At 37.2% G+C, this 8329-nt stretch overlaps 1 pseudogene; it reads left to right on the top strand.

Moving 5' to 3' along the window:
* The first annotated feature begins 2988 nt into the window (after window positions 1-2988).
* On the top strand, window positions 2989-3937 carry LOC123250556 (annotated as a pseudogene).
* The last annotated feature ends 4392 nt before the right edge of the window (window positions 3938-8329 follow it).

The raw sequence follows: 8329 nt of genomic DNA, 5'->3' as shown, positions 1-8329 counted from the left end.
TGCTTCTGGTTATGCCCTCTTGGGTCCAACAGAACAAGTGGAATTGATCTTTCCACATGACAGCCCTTTAAATACTCTTAAGACTTTTATGGAGGACTCCCTGAGAAGTCATGCTACAGAGTTAGAGAAGGCTGCCATGGATTCCATGGGGGAAATAAACTTGGTCAATGCTGCTAAAAATGAAAGAAAAAATGAGAGATTTGAAGAGGAAAAGAGGAAGCCAGGAGACATTTAAGGTCACTGGCACGAGAAACTTGCTATCCACATAGCCTGTTCCGTTCAGCAGCCTTGTTCAGAAGAAAGCTCAGGAGAATCTCAAAATGTCTTTCTAGGAGTATTGAGGTGATCCATGAGTGTTTTGCATTGGTATCAGTCATTCAGCAAATACCCCCTTTGGATGTGAAACATTGTGTTTGATATCACTGGGATAAAAGCATAGAGTGCCAGCATCCCTACCCTCAAGCACATTACAAACTAGCTGAGAAGGTAAAGATATAGAAGAGATATTGGTGGATACTTAAATACTTCAAAAGATTAATCAATAAGTATTTATTTGATACCTACTGTGGGAAAGGCATAAGTGTTCGGCAGCAGGGATAAAAAGACAAAAAGAGTCACTGCCTTCAAAGGACTTTACATTTTAACATGGGAATAAAACATGTTCATAGATAAATATGTATGTGTACATACATACACAAGGATATTAGCATATATGTGCACATATTTTATGTGTATACATTGTCAACATGGAATCTAGAAACTCAAACTTGTAGCCTAGTATGATCTGATGAACCCCAAGTTTTAAGACTAACTTGTAAATTAGAGACCCCAAATCTCGTACTTGTTCTCTGTTCCCATGAGAATCCACCTTGAAGGGAATCTCAGGACTAAGTATAAACTGAGTGCCTCTTTTTGCAGTACAAATCATACTTGGGAATAACTTTTTTCTCTGTGCTTTCATACAGCTTACTTACTCAGAATCTTCAGTGGCTTCCTATTACTTCTAGGATAAAATTCAAAATCCTTAGCCTGACATTGAAAGCTCTTCAAAATCTGATTTCCATAAGAAATAGTGCCTGAATTCTAAATACTTGAACTATCTTAGAATGGATAAGAATAAATTCAATTCAACAAATATTTTCTTTAGTGCTTATGTGAAATGTGGAGATGACTTCAATTTAGACTTAGTCTAAAAAAAGATATACAACAATGAAAAACTAGATATAACAGAGCATTGGAGATTATTTAATGGGAATATTTGGGAATATGATTATTTTTAAATATTGTGTGGTACTCTTAAGATACTGTTCTGAAGCCAGATCTATGAAAATATATTTATAGATCACAACTACAGAAAGTGGGAATCAAAATGGGAACATGCCTGTGATGCTTGTGTCTTGCCTACCAATATGAATGTAGGCAAGACACAAGCTCCCTAAGCTTAATTTTTCTTACCTGTAAAATAAGAGAATGGGAGCAAATACCTTCTTAAGTCTTTTCAAACATTTGTTATCTTAGGACTTTGTGATCTTTTGAATAAAAGAAATAGACTCAGATCCTAAATAATGGTAAACTAAGTAATGCCAAAAAACAAATCAGAAAAAAATAATTATGTTCAAGATTAACATCAATAACAAATCACATCAAATTTTATGAGATACAGCCAAAGTAGTTTTTATAGGAAAATGTATACTTAGGGGCATGTATGCTAATACAAGAGAGAAAAAAGAAAACTGATTTAATATGCAAAAAAAAAAGAAATACAAAACTTCCTAAAACAAGGTCAAAGGTAGAAATTTGGAAAAGCCAAAGAGTAATATAAAATTGAGAGGAAAAAACAGTTGAAGTAACAGAGAACTGTTTTTTAAAAATAAGAAAAAAATTGATAAACTGATCAGTCTGATGATAAAAGGGGAAATCAAATTACTAAGAGAAATATGAAAGAGAAATAAGTAAAATATCAGAAAAACACAATCAATCATATGTTAGCAATACTGATGTGAAATGGATGTTTATAAAAACATTAACAGCCAAAATTATAAAGAAGAAACCTGGAAGACATAAAATCAAAACAACCCACCCTTGTAAACTACAGAAGCTATAAAGGAAATACCAAAGAAAAATCTTATTATCTAAAAGAATTTACAAATGAATGCTATTAAATATTTAAATATCATAGGAAGTACTACATGAAATTGTTTTTATGTAGAAATGTTAAACTTAAAACCAGAATGGAGATTTGTTAAAATTTATTTTAAAATATTTTCCCATGTTTCCATGATTCATATTCTTTCCCTCCTTTCTTCCGTCCCCCCTCCCAAAGCCAACAAGCAATTCCACTGAGTTGAAAAATGTTATAACTTGATATCTATTTCCATATTATTCATTTTTAATATACAGTGATCTTTTAAAGCCTAAACTCCAAATCACATACCCACATATACATATGATAAGTAATGTCACATGTTTTTCTTTTTCTACTCCCATAGTTCTTTCTCTCAATGTGGTTAGCATTCTTTCCCATAAGTCCTTCAGGAATGTCCTGGCTTGTTGCAATGCTACTAGTAGCAAAGTCAGAATGGAGTTTTTTAAAGCTACGGATCAATAATCAATATCACTAATAAATACTGATACAAAATTATTATGTAAAAGAATAATAAAAATGATTACATAAGTAAATACCAAAAAACTTTTGAAAATTTACAGCATTCATTTCTGTTCAGAACTCTAAAAAACGTAGGAATTAAAGGACATTTCCTTACTATTGCATCTCCTTTAGAAAGCCATCTCTACAGCAGGTGTGCACAGGCAGGTACCATGCACTCCTCTCCCTTCCCCTTCCGTTTTGGTCCCCTCCCCTTTCCCCCATCTAAGAGCCTCCCTCAGTGTCTCCGGGACGCTAGGACCTGGTTCTCGCGAGAAGCCGCGGGCGCCGAGCTGGCTGCTAAAGAGCGGGCGCCTGGTTTTCCGGTTGTTGACATTGCAACAATGGCAGAGTATGGAACATCAACTGGGCAGCAGGTGGCAGTGATCTGGGATAGGTCATCTTCAGTGGAGGCTCTGAAAGGTCTGGTGGATAAACCACAAGGACTAGCTGGTGATGAGTCACGTGTCTATGGAAAATAATCCCCCAACTGTTACAGTCCGCTCACAAAGAAAACAGCTTCCATGTTGTTCTGTCCCGTCTGGTTCCAGGAAGTACAACCATGCATAGCACTGAGATTTGGGCAGAAATTGCTAGAATCCTTCAACCAGGTGGGCAAGTCCTTCTGAAAGAGCATGTGGAGACAACCTCAGTACATGAAAGCAGAGTGAACGTTCTGGGCTTGTAGAAGTGAAGAAGTTGCAGGAGTCCTTAACGCCAGAGGAGGTACAGTCAGTACAGGAACACCTGGGTTACCAGTGACAGCTTGGTCTCTGTTCAAGTCACAGGCAAAAAACCAAACTTTGAAGTAAACTCTTCTACTCGGCTTAAACTTTCCTTTTCAAGAAGACTGCTATTTCAGAGAAACCTGCTGTGGACCCTACTGCTGCCAAGCTGTGGACCCTTTCAGTCAGTAACAGGAATGATGATGGCATGGAGCTCGTTGACTCTGATGAACTCTTGGATCCAAAGGATTTGAAGAAGCCAGATCCAGCTTAATGTGGAGAAGGGACAAGAAGGAAGGCCTGTAAAAATTGCACATGTGACCTAGCGGAAGAACTGGAGCAGGAGAAAGCAAAGGAGCAGAGGAAATCTCAACCCAAGTCAGCTTGTGGAAATCGTTATTTGAGCGATGCTTTCCATTGTGCCAGCTGCCCCTACCTTAGGATGCCAGCCTTTAAACCTGGGGAGAAAATCCTTTTGAAAGAAAAAAAAAATTGTCATGATTCCTAAAAGGCAAAATCACTGGGACTTGTGGAGGTTATTCCATTCCCCAAACTGACTCTATCACTCATTTCAGCAGTCCTTCAAGTCCTGCCTGTCTGTCTCCTGCCTCCCTGGTTCTGCCTACACTCTTTTTGGGGATCCCAGGTGGAGTTGGCTTGGTAGACATGCAGAGATTGGGGTATATATGTTGCTATGAATCAAAGGATTGAGAGATAATCAGACAGGTTAATTTGCATTGGGCTGCCTAATTCCTCAGTGGGACTTGGATTGAAGGTATAGGGAGATTCCATCTAATTAATGGTGGCAGAAAAGCTTTAATATACATTGGAGAAGTCAGCCTCTCCATGTTAGTATTTGGGAACCTGATCACACACATTTAGGACTTGAGCCCATCCTCTCTGTTGCCTTGGATCCTATGGTTTTTGAACCTTAGTGTTAAACTTAAGTGATGTGTCTCCAGACCACAGATCTGTCTCCTAAATTTATTAATAGCAAACTGCTTGTTCTATGAGCAAGCACATTGTTGTTATTGGAAAAAATAACCGAGTGGTATATAAATTCCTTACAGTATCTAGCTTCCAGTCCAAATGGATTTTTGAAAGCTTTTGATCCATTCATGTTTTTGAATCAAACTCAGCCTCACTGTTTCAGACCATTATTATGATCTGACCATTTGGCAATTAGCATTGGAGTTGTATACGTTTTCTGTATCTGTAAATTTGTAGGTGATAGAATGATATATATATATATATATGAGAAAAGAGCTGTGTTAGTACAGTGTATTTCTTTATACCAATTCCATGGATGTATGTGTATATCTATTAAGAGAAATAACTGACCCTGCAGAAATGAAGAAGACACTTTTCACCTGTAAAAATAAAATAGGTGAGCCAGATAGGAAGGGCCTAAACTCCTTTCTTTTTTTTTAAAACCCTTGTACTTCGGTGTATTGTCTCATAGGTGGAAGAGTGGTAAGGGTGGGCAATGGGGGCCAAGTGACTTGCCCAGGGTCACACAGCTGGGAAGTGGCTGAGGCCGGGTTTGAACCTAGGACCTCTTGTCTCTAGGCCTGACTCTCACTCCACTGAGCTACCCAGCTGCCCCCTAAACTCCTTTCTTTAAAGAATACATTCATAATTATTATCCTAACTGATGGCATATCAGGGGAGTGTCCTTTCTTTGTCTACCAGAAGTATTCTGTGTGGGGATCTGCGGATCAGGACTCAAACCGGCTATAATTTACTTTGTGCAAGACTCACTTTTGTCTATAAGGACTGGGATCTTGTTTTGACAAATGTTGACAAATGTGTGGATTTAGGGTAACTGAAATTTCAGCTGTGTGACTGATAAAGTATTTTAAGAGGTCTTAGTCTTTTAAATATTAAAAAAAAAGGCCATTTCTACTAGAGATCTTCACTTCTCTTTTCTTGTTTCTAAATCCTCTGCAAACTAGGCTGCCCTTTCCAAAGTTCACAATGAGCTCAACTGTTAAATCTAACAGTTTTTGCTTAATCCTTATCTTTTTTTTGACCTCTCTTCAGTAATTGACAAGGTTGATTATCTTCTCTTGGATACCTTCTCTTCTCTAGGTTTCTGTGACATAACTCTCCTGGTTATTCTATCTCTAGAGCAGTTCCCAGTCTCATTTGCTATATCTTCATCTGTGTCATGCCCCCTACCTGAAGGCTTTGTCCTGGACCCTCTTCTCTTTTCTTTCCACACTACATATGGTGATTTCACTGGCCCCCATGGATTAAATTATTATTTCTACCTGAAACTTCCAGATCTTTAGTTCCAACTCCAGTCTTTCTCTTGAGCACCACACCTGCATCAACAACAGTCTTTTGGATATCTCAAACTGGATGCTATTCAGGCATTTGCCTTCTAATATATCTCCCTATTTTGTTCCCCTCTTAACTCCAATGCTTCCTCCACTGAGGTGCCGAGATGATTATTTAAAGCATGAGTCTAAGAATGTAATCCTGCTCCACTCCTTCCGCTACTCAATGTGCTCCAGTGTCTCCCTGCTGCCTCTGGGATCATATTTAAACTTCTCTATTTGAATTGAAGTCTCTTCATAATATATTGTCTCCTTCCTTCCTTTCTAGGCTTCGTATATGTTACTCCCCTTTCATGTGCCAAATTACATGGGCTAATCTATTGTTCTTCACAAAATGATACTACTCCATTTCCTAATTTAGGGAATTTGCTCTGCCTTTCAAGGGTTCTTTATCTCAATACTCACATGAAATTCTACAGTTTACAGAAGCCCTTTCTTGATCTACCAGTTGCTAGTGCCTTCCCCATGAATATCACCTTCTATTTACTCTGTGTGTATCCTGTAACATATATGTATCTCATAACATGTTTTCCCCAATAGAATATAATCTCACTTAGTGTTCTTGCCTTTCTATGTAAGTCCCAGCACTTAGTGTCTGGCAATTAACAAATGTACTTGAATGCTTAATAATTCACTAATATGCTGCAAGGTAATTCAATTCAACATACATTTATTGTTTACAATAAACAAAGGACTGTGCCAGTCTTTTGGGCATTCAGAGATGAAAAGAGAATATTCCTTGCCCACAAAAAGCTTACATTCTACTCTATCTGCAATCATTTAACATAGTATAAGAAATGCTAATTATACCATTAATAGTAAGGAAATAAGCAAAAACAAAGATGAGGTAAAATCTATATTGGTAGATGATATGGTGATTTACTTAGAAAAATCCTAGAGAATGCAACAAAATTAATCTAGAGACAATTAATGGCTTGAGAAAAATAGCAAGATTCAAATTAAATGCACAAAAAATCATCTGCATGTCTATACATTGGTAGCAAAATCCAGGTGAAATATATTGAAAGACAAATTCATTTTAAAATAACAAAATGCCTCAAATACCTGGGAATAAAATTTCCAAGAACTGCACAAGATTTATATACATGTTCGTGCTAATTAAAGAAGACTTTTAAAAAATAGTGCCAAGTGAAAAGCATTTATTAAACATCTACCATGTGCCTAGAACCCTGACCTGGGGATACAAATATCTCATTCCCTCTCTCCAAGACAGGGGTCAAATGACATATTAGTAAAGAGTTTGGCACAGAGTCTTACACATAGAGGGAGCTTAATAAATGCTTCTTCCCTTCCCTTTCCTCTTCTAATCATACACAATCAGTCTTATTCCAGTCCTCTCTCATCATGTCCCATTTGGACTATTATAATAGCCTCCAAATTGACCTCTCAGGATCCATTCTTCCTCTTCTATTTAATGTTTCTTCCACACAGCTGTTAAATTGATATTCCTAAATTATAGATCCCAAGACAGCTGGGTAACATAATGAATTGAGCACTGGAAGTCAGGAAGACTCATCTCCCAGAGTTCAAATCTGGCCTCAGACACATACAAGCTGTGTTACCCTGGGCAAGTCACATTTGTCTCTCTTTTCTCATCTATAAAATGAGCTGAAGAAGGAAATGGCAACGCATTCCAATATCTTTGCCAAGAAAACCCCAAATGGGGTCATTAGGAGTTGGATATGATTGAAAAACAACTGAACATCCAAATATGGATCCAAATGCATTACTCCATTACTCCCTTGCTCAAGAAGCTTCAATGTTTTTTCTTTGTCTTTAGGTTCAAATATAAATTCCTTTGTTTTCATTCAAAGACATTCATAATCTGACTTTTATCTCCCTTATAGAGTAATCAAGTTGGACTCTTTTATAAAAAAAATTAAATTTATTTATTTTTTCAAACAATATTGATTCATTTTCTTTCCCTCCTCGTTCCCAGAGCCGATAAGCAATTCCACTGGGTTGTACAAATGTCAAATTGGACTTTTGAAGCTCCTCATATACATTTCCTCTCTCTCCTCTATGACTTTGTAAAAGGAAACCCTCCATTTCCCTGTGCCTAAAATGCTTTCTTTCTTTGCTTCTACTTCTTAGTTGGCTAACTCCTTTTAAAGCTCGAACCAACTAGAGGCTTTCCTTCATTTTCTCAGTTTTTAGAACCTGATCCACCACTGTGTATCTGTTTTATAAAAATCCTATATTTACTTATCTATGAACATATTGCATCATGCTAGTAAAATGTGTGCTCTTCAAAGGCAGGAACTAGCTCACTCTTGAATTTGTATTCTAGGACCTATTGATGCAATACTATCCTGGTACATAGTAAGACTTGATAGGATAGGGACTAAACCTGTGATTTCATGGGTATGGAGATTTCCTGCACAAAAAACTCCAATGACTAATTTAAGCTAACTCCTTTGTAACATATAGCCTTAGAAAGTTGCTCAGAAAACTGAAAGGTTAGGGAACTTGCCTAGCTTTGCAAGACTGAGATATGCCAGAGAAGGGACTTCAACACAATTCTTGTAGCATTTTTTTGAGACTGACTTTCAATCCATATTGCATGTTTTCACTCATTGATGATTAGTAAGAAGGTC

Source organism: Gracilinanus agilis, chromosome 5, assembly GCF_016433145.1.
Source record: "Gracilinanus agilis isolate LMUSP501 chromosome 5, AgileGrace, whole genome shotgun sequence".
Lineage (NCBI taxonomy): Eukaryota > Metazoa > Chordata > Mammalia > Didelphimorphia > Didelphidae > Gracilinanus > Gracilinanus agilis.
Note: the sequence above shows the minus strand (reverse complement) of the source record. Positions and strands in the feature narration are given on the sequence as shown.